Consider the following 20,636-nt stretch of genomic DNA (forward strand, 5'->3'; position numbering starts at 1 on the left):
GATCTTTGACAAAGAAAGAATATAATGTGACTAGTGCTGTTGTTAAATAGAAATTTTCATGGGCCATTGGAAGAGGGGCTGCTTTGATAGTCCAGAGCTACTTTACTTCTTACATAATTGTTTAGGCAGGAAAATTGCTTTATATTGAGGTTAGAATGGAAAAGTCCATAGCCTAACATAGGCCAGCAGACAAGTCAAGGAGGAATACTTTGGAAAGGACAGTTATTTGCTCCATGAACATCTTCATGGACAAGGACTACACTGTCTAAAACTATAGCTAGCCATATGGAGCTGTTAGATCCTTAAAATGTGCCTAGTATGACTGAAGAACTGGATTTTTAAATTTAATTTTATTTAATTTTTAAAAAGGATTTTATTTATTTGAGAGAGAGAGCACACATGAGTGGGGGTGGGAGGGGGTTGGTGGTAGGCAGAGGGAAAGGGTGTTGTTTGCTTGACAGGTGCAGCAGCCTATATGTTATCCACTAAGGTTAGCTATTTTTAAATGTTTTGTTCAAACTTGAGGACCCTTAATTTTCTTAAAACCATTGGTCTGCTTTTTCTGTCAAGTTCTGAGAGATATGTTTTAATATCTCCTGCTATGATAGTAGATTTGTCAGTTACCTCTTGTAAATCCATCAATTTTAATGTTGTATAAGATTATATTACCACTAAGTAGGTATGATTTCATGATTTTTATATCTTCTTTGTGTTTTGGTTTCTTTTTTTTTTAATTTTTATTTATTTATGATAGTCACACACACACACACACAGAGAGAGAGAGAGAGAGAGAGAGAGAGAGAGGCAGAGACCGGCAGAGGGAGAAGCAGGCTCCATGCAGGGAGCCTGACGTGGGACTGGATCCCGGGTCTCCAGGATCATACACTGTGCCGAAGGTGGCGCTAAACCACTGAGCCACCTGGGCTGCCCTGGATCACATTTTCTTAAAGCCTTTTTAAGAAAAATGTGGAAGATAATACTAATTGCTCAGCTAAGTCCTACTCCATTAGGATTGGTTGGCATGGACTTTTTCTCAAATATATTATTTTCATGTTATTTTTTTCTGGATTTAGGCACCTATGGAAAAAAGTATTGACTACTTTATAGATGAATTGTTAAATAAAAATCAATAATGTTTATCTCTAATTTATTGTGGCTATCAAAGTATGCATCCAAACTTTCCCATAGTACAGTCCTATGGGCCAAACCTATGAGATATACAGAGGAGATTCAGGAAGGAATGGAATGTAACTCACCATCTGTCAATTAAACAACCAATGTTTATTGAACATTTATATGAAAAGCTTTGCACTAGGTATTGGGAAAGATGACAAAATGTTAAATGTTGAGAAAACACCTAAATTACCAGAACTCTTAGATGTATTGTCTTATTTAATCTTTCCACCAGTCTTATGCAGTAGAGATTATTGTTGCCTGACAGATGAGATAATGAGGCCCCAGTTCAAGCAACTTACCTGTGGTCTTATAACTACCCTGGGGTTGAGCCAGGCATTTGGCCCAGATCTCAGTCCCAAGACCAATGTACTTTGCTGTGTCCAGAAATATGATTTCAGTCCTCAAAGAGCTTTGTATCTGGGAGGAGATAAGATATAAACAGATGAACAGTGAATTCATAATACAAGCACTGTCACAAGTAGCTTTTGTGGGCTCACATGGGCTGAGAAGGCTTTGTGCAGAAGGATGGGACAGAGCAAGTGGAAGGGAGAGGAGTCCAGGCTGGATGAGTGGCAAGAGCATGGACCCAGGCAGATTTTAGTTCTGTTGGTGCTGTCAGGGACAAATAGGACACAGTGTCCAACTTCTCAGACATTCTTGTCTTGTTTTCATTATATTCATGCATTTTTCTCCCTTATTCCTTTTATTTGAAGCTGGGGAATGTTGAGGTAGAGAAATAGGGTATTGTTTGAAGTGGTGTTCTTTCTGTTCCCCTAGGCTGGATTTCCACCAAAGGGTTGGGAGAGGCCTGGAGTTACTAAGAGACCTCTAAGCAAAGGTGTGAAGGGCAACATGGAATCTGGGTACAGAGTATGTGAAGATCTGGTCACTCAACCAGGATTTCTAGAATGCCAAAAACATGTTATCTTGTGGTGAGCAGATTGCAGTAGGTTGAGGAGAGGTTAGGAGCAGGGCAGGTAATACATTTTGAAGTAGAGGGGGCAAGAGGGACAGAATGGAGGGGGCACTGGCTGGCAGGGGGAAGGACCCCCTCTGAGTCATCATCTCCTGTCCCTCCCTCACACAGTCCCAAGAAGGGAATCACTAGTGAGCTCTGGGCTGACACCCAGCCCCCAGTGTGGCAAATAGCAACCGCAGGAAGTAGAGCGCTGTGGTGAACACACAAGACAGTGAATCAGAAGAACTCTGCTCAATTCCCTTTTCCTCCAGGCTTGTTACACCCTCTTGGGTCAAATCACATCACTACCTTAGACTTGGAATTCCCACTTGAAGGGGAAGTGGTACACTCCTGACCGAGTTTCTGCCCAGTGAAGGCACTCACATGCCTGTAGACCACAGGCAAAGGGCCTTGGTGGCACCTAGTTCCTCCTATTTCTCCCAACAGCAACCAGGGTGGGAATTGTGTGAGGTGAGGAGATGGGCACGAGAGTGAAGGCTACATGTCACATGCTTCTAAAATTCCAATTAACACAAAACACACTCGTCCCAAGTAACACTTGACCATAGAAAAAACATTTTAAATACATTATTATTATTATTGTTTGAAGTAGGCTCCATGCGCAACGTGGGGCTTGAACTCAGACCCTGAGATTAAGAGTCACATGCTCTACTGACTGAGCCAGCCAGGTGCCCCTAAAATACATTTTAAAAAAGCTAAGACACTGCATCCAAGATTCACTACTCTGATATAACCACTAAAAACATTTTGGTGAATATCTTTGGAAAGTAAATCTTCCTTTTTTATTTATTTATTGTTTTAAAAAGATTGTATTTATTTATTTCAGAGAGAGCACGTGCACAAAAGTTGGGGGAGGAACAGAGAGATTGGGATAAGCAGACTCTGTGCTGAGCCCAGATCCTGATGTGAGGCTCAATCTCAAGATCCTGAAATCATGACCTGAGCCAAAATCAAGAGTCAGATGTTCAGCTGACCAAGTCACCCAGGTATATCTTCCTTTTCACAAAACATATTTTCTCAAATGTCTATGGGTAAAATATAACACACACATTGATTTAAATGCAAAAATATAAGAGTGGGCATCTTCCAGACGAGACTGTTTGTGTCTGATGAAAATGTGATGGAGAAGATATGAATGGATGAGTGTGTTTTATCTTCAGCATCACTTGGGAGGACTATTCATCTCTTTCTCTAACAAGTGTGTTCCAAGGTCAGCTGGTGGTAGTTCTGAGCTACTAGGGAAATTTTGGGCTTGAAAATGTGAATATAAAAAAAAATGTGAATGTAATAAACAGATAGACTTTAAAAAAATATGTGTATATATATATATATGAATGGGATCCTAGGGGCACCTGGGTGGCTCAGTGTTTGAGCATCTGCCTTTGGCTTATCAACATAAGCCAAAGGGGATCGAGTTCCCTGTCAGGCTCCCCGGGGGGAAGCCTGCTTCTCTTTCTGCCTATGTCTCTGCCCCTCTATGTCTCTCATGAATAAAAAAAAAAAAAAAAAAAAGAATGGATCCTATTACACACACTGCTTTGTAATCTGTTTTTTCCCTTGTTCTCTTTTTGTCGACCATATGTCCCCCTCTCTAAAACCTCCCTCAGTTTTTACTCTGCATCACTGGTTCTTGGGCAGGAAAGGGCTAGAAGAGAACCATTTGCATTTGGGCCCAACAGAAGCTCTGAAAGAAGCTGTCTCCCTTAGTGCCAGTGAGAAGAAAAGAAATAGTGGGAGACTAAGAAATACAGTTTCCTCCCTTACCCTCTGATAGCCTAGCCTGGGGGGTGGGGGAGGTGGGATTTGAGGTGGAGACAGAGGTTAATACAAAACCAAACAACAGGGCAAATGTGGGGGAGCTGGATGGCCTCCCTTCAATCAAAGATCCCCTCAGTTAGCTCTCGTTTGGAAGGAAGGAAGGCAAGCCAACAGAGTTGAATCTACCAATTCATAAGTCAAGTGTGACTGACAAATACATATTTCCTGAATGGTCCCCAAAGTATACTGCTTTGAAAAGGGTTGGTGTCACTCCAAAGAATCCATAATTGGCTGAGTATTCAGAAATTTAAGGTAATATATTTGGTCATTGCATCTTTCTGGGCTAACCCTGTATTTCAAAACTTCCTGCTCAGTCACATAAACAATATGGGCTGAACATGGAAACAAAGGAGGTGCCTCAAGGAAAATGAAGATGAAAAAGATCTATATTCCTCAAAGGGCTCATTGTCTAGTGTGAATATAGAAGAAATGCACAAATACCATCCACACAAAGCACAAGATAGTCACAGACTCTGAGCCAGACTGTTGGGTTTGAACCCTGGTCCACCACCATGCAAGTGACCTTATATAACACAGCCAGGCCCTCTAAGTACCTCAGGGCATAATGATAGAACCTGCCTCAGGGAGTATGGGAGGTTTAAAGGGTAAAAGCTCATAAGCCCTTGGCAAGGAGCAGTGTGCACTTAAGTGCTTACCACAGTTCCTGTACATGTGGGGCTAACCAGAAAGAAGAGACCAGACCAAGAAAACACTTCTTGAAAGAGGTAGGTCTTGATCTTTGGAAAGGTTCTGATGGCACAGATGGAAAGGGTAGGATTTCAGAAACACAAGGCTTGGAGTTTAAGCCATACGGAGAAGAGTCTGAGGAGAGTGACTAGAACATTTGCCTTAAGCTTTGTGTCAGACAGGTGTGAGTAGGAGTTGAGTCAGGAAATCAGGGCCTAACATGCTGGCCTAAAGAGGCTGTGCCCAGTTTGGTAGGAAATGAGGAAATACCAAAGGCTTTGAGCAGAGGATACCAGGTGCAGGTGTTGAGTAGGAGTTACTGGGCAGATGGGGTTGGATGGGGGAGGTGAGATGGATGTGGGGTCACAAGAGGCCAGTGTGGAAATCCAGGGCATTAATGGGGGTGGAGTGCAGGGTGATGTGGGAAGGATAATGGAGGGGCAGGGTCAGCTTCAAGGGCATGCAACCTTCACAGTCACATAGGACCATGCTCCAAGGGTCCTGTGCTTGGTTTAAAGCTCTGCAGTTACTGTCTTGAAATTCTTGATAGATTTTGAACAAAGAGCTCTACAGATTTTGAATTTAGTCTCAAAAGTTATGTAACCAGTCTTGAGGGAGGGACAAATAGGATGGACAGAATGCTTGCATATGGGGTGAAGCAGAGAAGAGAAGTCATTGAAAGAGTTTTGGGGAATTTTGGTGAACATATGAGGGGTAAGGAGTGAGAATGGCATTGTGGAGAGAACACTGTGTGATGTACCAGCCATCACGGAGAGATGTCTGAAAACTTGGTAGAAATTTGGTCTCAGAGCTCAGCAAACAACTTTAAGATATAGTTATTTACTTGTAAATCATATCCTCTTATTAACCTTTTCTACAGACACTAGAGGATTGTTCCACTTTATTTTAATGAGATACATATTTTAATTAAAAAATGAAATTGACAGACGTATTCACTGAATAATGATATATGAAGTTTTAGAAATGTGTGTAGGGTTAAAAAAAGGTCAAGAATCCCTATAGAGGGATCCCTGGGTGGCGCAGCGGTTTGGCGCCTGCCTTTGGCCCAGGGCGTGATCCTGGAGACCCGGGATCGAATCCCACATCAGGCTCCCGGTGCGTGGAGCCTGCTTTTCCCTCTGCCTGTGTCTCTGCCTCTCTCTCTCTCTCTCTGTGACTATCATAAATAAATAAAAATTTAAAAAATTTAAAAAAAAAAAGGATCCCTATAGACCAGAAGCGGGGACCTTGGTTCTCTTTTCCATCTTGCAAGATGGCAGGCGAAAAAGCTGAGAAGCCAGATACTAAGGAGAAGAAACCTGAAGCCAAGAAGGCTGATGCTGGTGACAAGGCAAAAAAGGGTAACCTCAAGGCTAAAACACCAAACAAGGGGAAGCCCCACTGCAGCTGAAACCCTGTCCTAGTCAGGGGAATTGGCAGATATTCCTGATCGGCTATGTATTCCAGAAAAGCCATGCACAAGAGGAAGTATTTGGCAGCTAACTTCAGGGTTGAAAAGAAAAAGAAGGAGAAGTTTCTTGCTACTGTTACAAAACCGGTTGGTGGTGACAAGGATGGTGGCACCTGAGTGGTTAAACTTTGCAAAATGCCTAGGTATTATCCTACCGAAGATGTGCCTTGAAAGCTGTTGAGCCATGGCAAAAAACCTTTCAGTCAGCATGTGAGAAAGCTGCAAGCTAGCATCACTCCTGGGACCATTTTGATTATCCTCCCTGGGCATTATAGAGGCAAGAGGGTAGTTTTCCTGAAGCAACTGAGCAGTGGCTTGCTACTTGTGACTGGACCACTGGCTCTCAACTGAGTTCCTCTGCGTAGAACACACCAGAAATTTGTCATTACCACTTCCACCAAAATTGATATCAGCAGTGTGAAAATCCCCATACATTTCACTGACGCTTATTTCAAGAAGAAGAAGCTGCCGAAACCCAAACACCAGGAAGGGGAGATCTTTGACACAGAGAAGGAGAAATATGAGATTACAGAGCAACCCAAGTTTAATCAGAAAGCTGTGGACTTGCAAATTCTGCCAAAAATCAAAGTTGTTTCTCAGCTTCAGGGCTACCTCCACTCTGTGTTTTCTCTCACAAATAGAGTTTACCCTCACAAATTGGTGTTCTAAATTTCTTACAAAGAACCTAATTAAACAACTGATCCATTTAAAAAAAAAAAAAAAAGGTCAAGAACCTTATCTGGAAGACTATTGCTATGGGCTAAATTGTGTTCCTCTCCAACATTTATGTGTTGAAGTCCTGATCCCCCAGTACCTCAGAATGTACTGAAGTCAGGGCCTTTACAGAGGCAACTGAGTTAAAATGAGGTCAACAGGGTGGGACCTAATCCAGTAACACTGGTGTCCTCCTAAGAAGAGATTAGGACGCAGAAAAACACAGAGAAGGAAACATGTAAGAACAAGGGAGAAGATGACCATGTCTAAGCCAAGGAAAGAAGGAGGCCTGAGGAGAACTATCACTGCCAATATCTCATTCTCAGACCCCATCCTCCAAGGCTGTGAGAAAATAAATTTCTCTTGTTTCAGCCACATAGTCTGTAGTACCTTGTTACAGCAGCCCTGGCAAACATAGCCATCTTCCTTGAGAAGAACAAGAAGAGGTATTTATATCCTTGGAGACGAGCAAGAAGTGGCCAGGGAGGTGATGGGAACAGGGAGCAGTCACAAAAGCAAAGGGTATCTCAGGGATGAGGAGTGGTTGCTAGTTGTCAATGAGGATGCAGGTCTTACAGAAAGGTGCTGGATTTTAGTGTAAGGAAGTCACTAATGCCTTTGAGGGAACGATACCATTTGTGCAGCAGGGGAAAACCAGGTATAGTGGGGTTGAGGGAGTGTGACATGATAGTCTACAGGTAGAGTATCCTTTTTTTTCCAAGAAGTTTCAGTATGAAAGGCAGGAGATGAGATAAGACAGTAGGTTGAAGGGAAAACAGAATCAAAGGAAGGATTTATTCAGGTGAGAGTTAGGGAGCCCTGGGAAAGCATGGCTATAGAAACCCCAGAAAGAAGGACCCAGTAGAGCATGTTGTGCCCAATTTACAACTGAGTTAGAAGGAAACTCACAAGGACCAGGGGAAGGGCACACAAACCCCAGTTGAACAGTTAACCCATAACACTGGTTTGCTACAATATCTGTAGGAGGGAGAAGGAAGGGACCTCTATGCCACCCCTAATACTGGCAGAGGGGACACAGAGCTATTTCCAGCTCTTCCCTGTTCCTTACAAAACTTGGAAATGTTCTTCCCAGATCCCTCATTCTTCCATTGCCTTCCTGGGCCCAGTCCCTAACAGTTGCCTTACTTTCTTGGGAACTGAGTGCTGAATCTCTGGGCAGCCTCAGTCTCAGGATCTGCTTCCCCTTGGCCAGTAGTTTTCAAACATTTAAAGAAATGGCTAGACCCATTTTTCAAACATCTTAGAGAAATCCCTAAGATATCAAGGGGCTAATGGTATATTTCATTAGTATGCATAACTTCAAACTTAACTATACTCACACATTGTGAAGCCAGCCAATGGAATTATAGGTTGTTTTAATAACTGGAAAAAATAGAAATTGTGGTTATGGGGGCACCTGGCTGGCTCAGTCGGTGGAGTGTGCAACTCTTGGTCTTGGGGTTGTAAGCTCAAGTCCCACGTTGGATATACAGATTAGTTAAAAATAAAATCTAAAGAAAAAAAAAGAAAATAAAAGAAGAAAGAAAGAAAGGAATTTTGGTTATGGGAAACCATTGCAGTCTGATGCCAGCCTCAGGCTTTAGTTTATTTCTGCCATTTGCTTTGGTCACATTGTAATTAATAAGAAATTCCTAATTCACACAGATAAATGGCTATAAACTGTAACAGTTTTAAAAATAACCAGCCTTATAACCTTGGAATTTAAGGGACCAGCAAATGACGGAGGGTTTATTCAGTCTTTACAAAAATGATTTCACTTTGCAACATACTTAGCCTATTGATCTGCAGTGTCACATGTTTGTAAATAACATATTTGAATCTTATGCTGAAGTCTGAAAAATAATTTAACACTTTTAAAAATGAAATTTGAATCAAATATTTGTGGAAGCCTAAATGGAGCTTTCTATGGGATATAGATGGAAGTCTAGTACTCTAAGAACCACCTTGAAGCCCAACCCCATCACCAGCCAATAAATATTTACTAAATGCCTACTTTATGACATGTTCTGAACTGAGCAAGAGATATAGAAAAAAAACGTATTGTACCTACCCACAAGTACATTGGGCTGGAAGAGGAGGTAGACTTGGAGAAATTCCATTAAGTGTAGGATGTTCAGGGAATCAGGAGACAGGCACTCGTTGGACCTGGGGAAGTGTATAAGATGGGGTGCAGGGCACAGATGCAGAGCAGGTTTCTAGAAGCCATATACACTGCAGGATAATCAGGAATAGGGTGAAGAGGAGTGGGGAGAAGTCCTTCCAAAGTAATGTCAGGAGGCATCATGTGAAGAAGTGAACTAGCATAGTGTATGTGCTGGTCTCAAACTGTGTGAGATAGCCGTCTCAGATGGGGGAGCTGAGGAGACAAGAATGGGAAGGCAGCAGAGCCAGGTCTGTGCAGAGCTTCAGGGTAATAAGGAGACCTCACCTCTGACCTACCAGTAACAGACAGCCATTGAGGATTTTAGGCAGGATTTTATGCTGTTGTCAAATCTGCATTTTTAAGAGCACTTATATGGATTGACCCCATATTTGGAGGCAGGGAGTCCACTTCAGAGACTATTATGAGGCTAAAGGTGATGGAGGCTGAGCCAGGGTGTGATAGCAGAGAATAGAGAGAAGCAGGTAGAGTTGAGTAATATTTAAGAGGCAGACCTGACAAGAGTTAGTGATTGATTGGCTGGGGGAGCAAGGGTGGGTTAGGGGCACAGATAGAGAATGGGGGAGAAGTCAAGGAAGCCCGTCCCCAGAAGTGTCTGGTGTAGATGGCTGACTCTAGAGCAAGAATGTGAACCCAGGTCCTGTTTCCACAGCCCTTCAGACAGATACTATGAGAGCAAGGGTGATCAAATCAAACTTTTAGTTGAGAATCATCATCAAGAACATGAATTCAAAGGGAAGGCCTAAAGCCAGGCTGAGCCCAGGTAAGAAGGTCAGTCATTCTTAGAAGTTTTGCTTACAATTTGCTGAGAATGAATGAGCAGAGTAATCAGTGTGAAATTAATTGGTTGATGAGATTAGTCAGCCCCACCAAAGGTCAGATTTCTACAAAGAATGTCACTGCAGAATCTAGTTGTTTTCTTTTTAAACTACAAAATCCACATAACAATCAAAACAATGCAAAGGCAAACTTGGTTCCCTCTGGGTTCTGGTCATGGGGCAATAATATATCTTCCAGATAGATCACGATTGCAATCAGCCACATTGGGGAAGATACTGAATGTATGGTCTTAAAAACAAGGAAAAATAACAAAAGTGAATATTACTGTGCATTTCTTAGAGCTTGGTAATATTTGATGTTAAAGTGGCAATAGCAGTGGGAAAATAAAAGTACTACATAATTAGATTGCTAAAGGGTTAGAAGGGGAACGAGTGGGAGAGTTTATGTGGTTTTTAAAATAGGAAGTTCTACCCTAAAATGAAGGAAGTTCTGAATAGGCTATTAGAAGAGCCTGTACAATAGCAATTTGATGTTTTCAAAATACTATATTTTATGACAATAAAACATGGCTTTTCATCAAATCATACAGTGTTATTTGGATACAAAGTGACTAAAGTTGGCTGCTCTGGGATTTTATGAAGCTAAAGAGAAACTATTGTATAGTCTTGTGAAAGACATGAGTGGTTGCATATCAGTTTTTTTTTTTTTTTCATTTAAAATGCAGGATTTCAGGGGCATCTGGGTGGCTCAGTCGGTTAAGTGTCAGACTTGATTTCACTCAGGTAATGATCTTGGGGCTGTGAGTTCAAGCCCCATGTCAAGCTCCACACTGGGCATGGAGCCTGCTTAAGATTCTCTCTCCCTCTCCCTCTGCTCCTCTGGCCTGCTCACACATCTACACCAGACACTTCTGTGGCCTGTGTTATTTGGGTGTTATATGCAACTGATGAAGTATTGAAAACTACATCTGAAACTTATGATGTACTATATGTTGGTGATTTGAATTTAAATTAAAAAAACAAAATGCATGTTTTCAAACTTTTAAAGAGACTTTGCAATTGTGAGGGCAATGGCAACAAAGAAATGTTGGTTATCAACATTACAGGGAAGGAAGCATGGTTTGAATGATGATGAGGGACAGATTGTTAAGAAGAGGAACTCTTTTGGGCAGACCGGGTGGCTCAGAGGTTTAGTGCCCACCTTCGGTTGGGGCGTGATTCTGGAGACCCAGGATCAAGTCCCACATCGGGCTCCCTGCATGGAGCCTGCTTCTCCCTCTGCCTGTGTCTCTGCCTCTCTCTCTGTGTGTCTCTCATGAATAAATAGATAAAAATCTTTAAGAAAAAAAAAAAAGAGGAACTCTCAAGGTCATACAAAATCATTGAGATACTCTCTACTTAGACCATCTTCCTACTCAGGTCATAACTGAAGCAGGCCCAAATTAGACCCTGGTCAAGAAGCTCAGCTGATGTGCAAAGGTGCCCGGCACTAAGGTCTGCAGCAATGCATGCTGGCCAAGCTGATTTCACCATGAATGGCTCCAGTGTACCCTAGCTCTGGTGTTCTTGCCACTATTCGGGAGGGAGGGGAAGGCCTGAATGGCCCAGTGTCCATATGTATGGATCTTGATCTCAGAAGCCTCTTTGAAGCATCCTAGAGCTTGTGAACTCCCTCTGAAGATGACAAAGCAATTCTTTGGGGAAATTGGGGGCGGGGGGGCTGTCAAGATTGCATCATTATCTTAACCAAATGCCTAAGAGGGTACTGGTCCATACCTTATGTTTGCATTTAGAACTAATGTTTTTGTTACTAAAGTTGATATTTGGCTATTGCAAATTATCTGATATTGTATCAGTCCTTTCAAAAGAGGAGGCTACAAAAAGGGAGGGAGGAAAAAGAGAGTGAGGGAGGGTGTTACTGTATGTGGTAATAAAGACCACAGACTCTGGGTTTGAATCCTGAGACTCACTGGCTATGCGACTTGGGTGGGTCATTTATCCTCTGTGTGCCTTGGTTCCTTCTGAAGAATGGGGGAGAGTAATGGATAGGGTCCTTGTGAGGCCTGAGTGAGTCAGCATTTGTAAAGGTTGTGAAGGCTGTGCAGTAGATCACTTAGAAAGCCTGGGTATCTAGTTCACACATATCTGCATCTCAGGCACTGGCTGACAAGGCTGGAAATGACCCTCCCAGGGTCTTGGGAGGCTTGGAAGCCAAAGAAGGCTACCCACACCTTAACATACTCTTCCATCTTCAGCCACTGTGACCTGGTTGTCCTTTTCCACCCCCTCTGGTTCCTTTTCAAGCTCAACCCTTCAGCTCTCCACTTGAAACACTCCTCAAGGCTAGCTCAAGGCCCCCTCCTATGTCCCTCTTCTGTTCTTATCAGGCTATCTCATCCACAAGCACTGTGTCCTTTGCCAGCCACCCAGAGGCAGTTCACAAACTTATATATCCAGCTCAGACCTCTCTGCTGAGCTCCAGACCCAGGTATCATCTGCACACTTGGTAAGACCTCCTGAATGCCTCAAAGGCACCACAAACTTAGTAAGAAGCCTACTCATACCTTTTATATGCACAACTGGCCCTCTTCTGGGGCAGTCCAGTTCAGTGATTGGCACGAACATCTATGCAGATCTAGAAGGGGTCTTCACTTTCCCTATCCAGTTTACTTGCAAACCCTGCCAGTTCTGCCTTTTAAACAGCTCTTAAGTAAATCTGCTCACTTCTTTCCATCCCCACCAGGATGAGACCCTGTGCCAGTTCTCTTGCTCAGCTCTTGCCTCCTATCATTGAACATAAAATGTGGTTGGGGAAATGGTTAACATACATGCTGACAAATTCTGTAGTTTCTTATAATGTTAAGTGCTGTGAAGAAAAACATACTAGGGAAATTGGCTAGAGAGTGACCCAAGAGGCTGGTTGAGGAGGGCCTTTCTGAGGAGGTGACATTTGAAGATCTTGAGGCTGAGGATCCCAGGCTTGCCTCAGATTTGCAGGTGGGTTGGAAGTGAACATAAGCTGGAGGTAAGAGGGAGAATGGGGGGATGAAATGGGAAGGTCTGAACAGGCCAGCCCCTGTGTGGCTTTGGAGACCATGGGCAGGAATTCAAATTTGATTCCCAATGCAGTGGAAAGCCATAGATGACTTTTAAGCAGATTCATCAGCTCGTAGGGGGAATTGGTCGCTCATATCAATTACCCCAGCCTCACCCAATTCTGCCTCTGATAGAGTATGGGCACATATCACACTTACTGAAATACGAAATAGTTAAGGACTCTTGAAATCCAGTTAGCTATTCTCTGTAATCAAGGGTGACTTCCAGGGCTGATTGGTACAGTGATTGTGCCACCATCCATGCAGATCCACAGACCAGGAACCTAGTGGCGTCTTCACTTTCCTCTTCCCCAGTAGCTTGTCACCAACTCTTGTTTGCTCTACCTCCTAATTGTCTCTTAAATCTAGGAAGTAACTAGCTAATCCCTGTCCCCCACATCCTGCTTTAGCAGCACTGCTATCTGTGACCCCTCAATCCAGGGTCTAGTTATTCAGAACCTGAGATATGGCCATATCTGCCTGTATCAGAGATTGACGTTCATCCTGGAAGGTGTGGGAACCTGGACCTATGGCTTATAGTTCTTCATCCGTTGACCAATCATCTATTATTTCTGTGTTTGGTTGAGCTTGTTTGTAAAGTAGATTTAATGATATTCACTTTTTCTCTTTCCAACTGGGATAAAATAAGTAGCTTTGAGGACACATATAACATCCATGATTCAGGGTGAAGGCAGGATTCCAACAGGGGCTTCAGGGCCACGCCTGGGTGGGCCACCAGCTGAGCTGCAGTGGTTTTCCTGCTTGCTCCAGAACACTTGCTCTTTCTCTACTGCAGCCTCTCATAAGGCTGGGGCTGTTGCCCTGCTGGTGAAGGTTGATGAGACATCTCCAGGCCTGGTGGAAACCTGCCTGCACACAGCTGGACTGCAGTGGTGATGCTTTAGGCACCAGGACCTCAAAGCATCATTTTGTTGCCTGCCATTTATTTCCAAAGATAACCTTGTATTTTGCCCTGAAATCCAAACTTGACATCACCACCAGCAGTAGAAATGAAACTGTCTCAGAGCCACCAATGTAGGGCCTACACAGAGAATCGGGGAAGGGGAAGCCTGAAGCCGTCCTAAATGCTGGGACCTCGGGCCTCTCTTGGACAACCTATCCAAGTTGTCAAATGCCTAAGATTGATGGGTTTGTCTGGATAGGTGAGAATATTGTAATATACAAACAACCATAGAAGCTTTTCTCTTAGTGACAGGGTTGGATATGCCCAGAGTGAGGCCAAGCAGAATAAAAGGGCAAACTGCTCCATGTACAGCCCTCTCCTGCCCTTAATCCTGCCTCTCAGCTCTCATCCATTCTCTTGGGAGCACCCTGACCTCCTCTACTCACTCTTCTGCTCCACACTGACAGCGATAGTCTTCTCACTTGTTTTCTTCTGCATTTTCAATAAGAACAAGCAGTCCATCTTCTGACTTTCCTCCAATTCACATTCTAGCCCATTTAAACAAATGAGCTCTCAGCAATGCATTCTAGAGCTTTTGTGTAAACCATGGCACTTGGGGGCCGAGAGGGAATAGATCTGTTCAGTGTTGCCAGGACTTTCACCTACAGTCTCCTTGAGCCTCACAGCCTGGCAAGGGTGTGGCAATCCTGCCCTCCTTACAGAGAAGCAGAACTGTATAGAGAGTTTGTTCAGCATCCCCAGGGCAACCCAGAGTCAAGATGCAAACCCTGCTTTCTCAGGGAAGAGTTAAGCTAGTGATTTTGTTTACGAAGAATCTTGGCTTTTTGCCCTTGTTTTAAACTCATACCCCATTGCGATGAGATGGTTCAGTTATGCTTTCTTGGCAGTATTTCACCTCTCAGCTTATACTATCTCCTACTTCTCTGGGCATGCCCTATTCCTTGCTCAAGAATTGTTAGCCTGGATCCTGTTTCAATAAGATAAGTTACCTTATTATCTCTGATCCAAATTCCCTGTGGCCAGCTGCTCAACTCTCTGTGATAATGCAAACAATACTTACTTCTGTTCTCAGTTGCTGATCTTTTTTTAAAAACTTTTTTCATGAAAACAAGAAATCCGTTTTCGCAGGTGGAGAGCTGTGGCCTTTCTCTTCTAAGGTCTGCATCTGCCAGCTGAAGGACAAGACTGACAATGCTGTTGGGAGATCAGGGGCCAGTGCTGTTCCAAAGACCTCCATGAAGCATTCACTCAAATGAGGAGGAGTCCTGGGCACTGTGTAAAAACTCATGCAGCTGGTTTTTTATAATAGCCCCAGATTGGAAGCTACCCAAATGTCCATCAACTGTAGAATGGATAAATAAATTGTGGTGTATTCACACAATGGAATACCCGCCAACAAAGAGAATGAACCATCTATAACTACATGCAGCAATATGGATGAATCTCGCAGACATGACATGGCATGAAAGAAGCCAGACACAAAAGAGAACATACTGTATGATTCCTTTATAGAAAGTACAAAACCAGGCAAAACTAATCAATGATGTTAAAATCAGGATTCTGGTTACCCCTGGGGTGAGAGAATGGGGCTTCTGGGGCCAGCTCATATTCTGTTTTTTTTTGTTTTTGTTTTTGTTTTTTTTTTAACCTAAGCACCAGTAAAACAGGTATGTTCAGTTTGTGAAAATTCACTCAGCTAGACACCTGTGATATGGGCATTTTTCTGTATGGATATTATCTCCAATGAAAAAAAAAATTAAGTTAAACTGAGGAAGCCGGCATTGTCCAGATGCATTCTGATGCCTCTGTTTCTTAGCTATATTTAACCTGTGACAATGCATAGACATTTCTTCTGAGACAGAGTGATCCCTGGAGAAATAATAGCCATGTATGACTTATTTTATCTTTTAAAAAAATTTTAGAATGTTAGAATCACAATAGTAATCATACTTTAATTATCCTAAGAATGTTACCTGACAGTCTTATTCTTTAATTGAAGTCACCTCAGGAGCTCAAAAGAGTATTATAGTTTTTTGCCTGGTTGCTGGCTCAAGGTCTATCTTAGGTTCTTTTTTCTTGTGGCTAGAATTTTAATTATAGAAATCCATGTTTAGCTGGGGAAAATGAGAGGGAAAAAAAGATGGAGATCCTGCACTAAAGTCTTCTTCAAATATTCATAATAATTCTCTTTATTTTTTAAAGATTTTATTTATTTATTCATGAGAGACACACAGAGAGAGGCAGGGACACAGGCAGAGGGAGAAGCAGGCTCCATGCAGGGAGCCTGATGTGGGACTCAATCCCAGGATTACAGGATCACCCCCTGGGCCAAACTGCTGAGCCACCCAGGGATGCCCCCTCCATGAATCTTTTTAATTCTTCTCTAATTTCCTGGTTGACTTTTTTTTTTTTTTTTTTTTTTTAGATTTTATTTATGTATTCATGAGAGACACAGAGAGAGAGAGAGGCAGAGACACTGGCAGAGGGAAAAGCAGGCTTCCTGCAGGGGGCCTGATGCAGGATTCGATCCCGGGATTCCGGGATCACGCCCTGAGCCAAAGGCAGGCGCTCAACTGCTAAGCCACCTAGGTGTCCCATACTCATAATAATTCTTTTTTTTTTTTTTTTTTTTTTAAATTTTTATTCATGATAGGCACACAGTGAGAGAGAGAGAGGCAGAGACACAGGCAGAGGGAGAAGCAGGCTCCATGCACCGGGAGCCTGATGTGGGATTCGATCCCCGATCTCCAGGATCGCGCCCTGGGCCAAAGGCAGGCGCCAAACTGCTGCGCCACCCAGGGATCCCCCATACTCATAATAATTCTTGATAAAATGTGTTAATTCTTTTAAAAACAGAAAAGGATCTTTTGGTATCCCCAAGGAGTAGCTTATTGGCAACAGCTTTGAGTGAAGAACATCAGAAGATCATTAAAACCCTTTCCCTACCCTACCCTAACCTACTCCAATACCATATTCAGTCTCTGAAATGCAAGTTCATTATTCCTGGATAGTGTTGTAGTCCTTTTTAGGTGACTGGATGAAAAGTCAAACCTTCAGTTTTGTAGTTTTAAAATAAGGTTTTGGGAGCAGCCCGGGTGGCTCAGCGGTTTAGCGCCACCTTTAGTCCAGGGCGTGATTCTGGAGACCCGCATCGAGTCCCACGTTGGGCTCCCTGCATGGAGCTTGCTTCTCCCTCTGCTTGTGTCTCTGCCTCTCTCTCTCTCTCTCTGTGTCTCTCATGAGTAAATAAATAATAAGAAAGTGTAATAAAATAAAGTTTTGGGGCACCTTAGTTGCTCAGTTGGTTGACTCTTGGTTTCAGCTCAGGGTTGTGAGATGGAGCCCCACATAGGGCTCTGAGCTCAGCAGGGAGTTTGCTTGAGATTCTCCCCTTCTACCCCTCCCCTCACTTGCATGATCTCTCTCTCTTTCTCTCTCAATCAGATAAATCAATCAATCAATCTTTTAAAAAATAGTTTTACTGAAATATAAATTTAATTTAAGACAAACAGGGTAAGTCACTGCAATTATTGGTAGCAAGAAATTTGAATGCCATTTTAGATCTAGTATTGATGTTATTATATTTAATTGATATATATTCTAATGTGCCTACATAATTTTTCCCAATACAGCTCAAATTCACAGTAAGGAGACATTTTCTTTTCAGAATGCATCCTCTAAGGTTGCAGAGACACAGCTTACCTTTACAGAAGGGTAGTTTCAAATGGCTCTTGTAATAGCCAAATTCATTTAAAGCCAAATGTCTTTTATTGCTTCCACATCTCCAAGCTCATGGGCCTGAGTTAAGACCTGCCTTTAAAATAAATTCCATCTCTTCCTTTGGTGCAATGTTAACCTCTTGAAACGTACTCCTGTCAAAGCTATAACACACTTAACCTTAAAAAGCCCACATCTTTGGCCTCTGTCAAGCTCTCCTGTCAATTACAGGCTATCTTTCAGAGGCATGTATTTGATAAGGTGGCTGCTCAAGTGTTCATCATTAACTGCAGAGCTTTTTGATGAAAAAAAAAACAAAGACTACAAACTTAGATCACCACATACCTCAGTAAAACTTCTGGAGCCATTGACCAACTTGGAAATCTGATTATCAGCATTGGGTCTAGAAGGGAAGAGAACTTCATAGAACAGCAGCCTAGGCATGATGGGTTACATCCAGAGACATGTCTCAGCTCCTTTCAGTCCTTTCTAACAAGCAATGCAGACTTGGGCCCAAACTCTGGGAGGCCTCCATATTGTCTGCATCTTATTTCAAGGTTTGCCTTCCCTTAGAAAGAGCAATATAAATTTCTAGGTAAGTCTCAGTGCCTTACCAGAGGCACTCAGATCTCCCACAAGTTTGAGAGGAAGCAGTGAGTGTTTGGGAAAAGATATGTGGAGAAAAGCCTCTAAAAGGAAAGGTAAAACCCTTCAAAATGAGTCTACAAGTTGCTGTGTCTCAACCTCACTGAGGACAGGACTGGGAAAGATGTAGTTTCTGTCTTCCTATGTTACTCTATTAGGAATAGATATATTGCTGATCACTGTGAAATATGGGCCCATGGGAAATATTGGCTGTGTGTGGACACAGGGATGGCATATGTGACATAAGGGAACTTTTCCACACTCAAGGGTTATCCCGTGGTGATTGCCACAAGCGGCCCGTGAACTATAGGTGAGGCCTGCCCATACATACCGCAGGATCTGGACCTAGATGAGAGTAGGGCTGCTGGGACTGTTCCATGAGGGAGCAATTGGCTAGAGATGAAAGGTCCAGTTTGGAGTCCTGAAATATAGGCAGGAGCTCTTGCACTAGTTTGGGGAGATGAAGTATAATTATGCAGGCAAAGGGCCACAAAATGAGAGGCTGTTTCTTCACCCTGCCTGCACATTAGAGTCAACTGGTATTCGGGTTAATACCTGCATAATAAATCTACTGCATAATAAATAATAATAATAAACTGCATAATAAATCTACTCAAACTTAGTGGTATAAAACAACCACCATTTGTTACATCCATGAAGTCTGTGGATTGGAATCTGCATAGAGCTTAGCTGGTAGTTCTTTGGCTCCTGTGACAGTTCCTCAGTGATATTCAGGTGGTGGTTGTGTTGGTTTTAAGGCCCCAAGATGGTTTCACCCACTGCGGAGTAGTGGGGATGACTGGGCCTATTGACCTGAATGCCTACACGTGGCTTCCCTAGCACAGTAGTCCCAGGGTTGCTAGACTGCATCAAAATCCCATGCAAAGCTGAGAGAAATGCATAGCTTTTATGATCTAGCCTAGAAGTCACACATACCCTTAGCTTTGTCACACTTTATTAATTGAAGCACACATGCCCAATCAGACAAAAGGGGAGGGAAATTAGACTCTATTTTGTTTTTCCTTTTTAGATTTTATTAAGTTTTTTAGTTTAATTCCTTTTTAAATATTTTTTATTTTTAAATTTTATTTTAAATTCATAGTGTTTTTATTTTTAATTTTTTTTAAATGTATATTGTTAGTTTCACTTATTTTAAGGTGTTTTCTTTTTTTTTAATATTTTATTTATTTATTCGAGAGATAGAGAGAGAGAGAGAGAGAGAGAGAGGCAGAGACACAGGCAGAGGGAGAAGCAGGCTCCATGCACCAGGAGCCCGACGTGGGATTCGATCCTGGGTCTCCAGGATCGCACCCTGGGCCAAAGGCAGGCGCTAAACCGCTGCGCCACCCAGGGATCCCTTATTTTTTAATTTTATTTTTGCCTTTTTTCCTCTGTTTTATTTTTTATTTTTACTTATTTATTTTTAATTTCTTAAAATTATTGAAATTCGATTTGCCAACATATAGTATAACACCCAGTGCTCATCCCATCAAGTGCCCTCCTCAGTGCCCATCCAATATAGTTATCATACAGTGTTTTTTTTTATCATAGTGTTTTATCATTTTTAGGCATTCAATATAGTGATTCATCAATTTTTTAAAGATTTTATTTATTTATTCATGAGACATAGAGAGAGAGAGAGAGGGAAAGAGATAGGCAGAGGGAGAAGCAGGCTCCCTGCAGGGAGCTGGGATGTGGGACTTGATTCTGGAACTCCAGAATCACACCCGGAGCTGGAGGCAGATGCTTAACCGCTGAGACACCCAGGTGTCCCGTGATTCAGCAATTCTCTACATCACCCAGTACTCATCATGACAAGTGCCCTCCTTAATCCCCATCACCTATTTCACCCATCCTCCCACTCACATCCCTCTGGTAACCATCAGTTAGTTCTCTATAGTTAAGAGTCTGTTTCTTGGTTTGTCTTTCTGTCTCTGTTTTCCTTTGCTCATTTGTTTTGTTTCTGAAATTCCACATCTGAATGAAATCACCTGGTATTTGTCTTTCTCTGACTGACTTATTTCACTTAGCAATATATTCTCTAGCTCCATCCATGTTTTTGCAAATGACAAGATTTCATTCTTTTTTTTTATTTCATTCTTTTTTATGGCTGAATAATATTTCATGTGTGTGTATGTGTGTAACATCTTTATCCCTTCATTGATCAATGGACACTTGGGCTGCTTCCATAATTTGGCTATTGTAAATAATGCTGTTATAAACATAGGAATATATATATATATATATATATATATATATATATATATATCCTTTCCAATTAGTGTTTTTGTATTCTTTGGGTGCATATTCAGTAATGTGATTATGGGATCATAGGGTAGTTCTATTTTTAACTTTGTGAGGAACCTCCATACTGTTTTCTACAGTGGCTACACCAGCTTGTATTCCTACCAACAGTGCACAAGGGTTCCTTTTTCTCCAAATTCTCAC

The 20,636-nt window shown here is 42.3% G+C and overlaps 1 pseudogene; it reads left to right on the top strand.

Annotated features, from left to right (window-relative positions):
* The first annotated feature begins 5,931 nt into the window (after positions 1-5,931).
* LOC144323055 (large ribosomal subunit protein eL6 pseudogene) lies at positions 5,932-6,855 on the top strand (annotated as a pseudogene).
* The last annotated feature ends 13,781 nt before the right edge of the window (positions 6,856-20,636 follow it).

This window comes from Canis aureus, chromosome 11, assembly GCF_053574225.1.
Source record: "Canis aureus isolate CA01 chromosome 11, VMU_Caureus_v.1.0, whole genome shotgun sequence".
Taxonomy (NCBI): domain Eukaryota; kingdom Metazoa; phylum Chordata; class Mammalia; order Carnivora; family Canidae; genus Canis; species Canis aureus.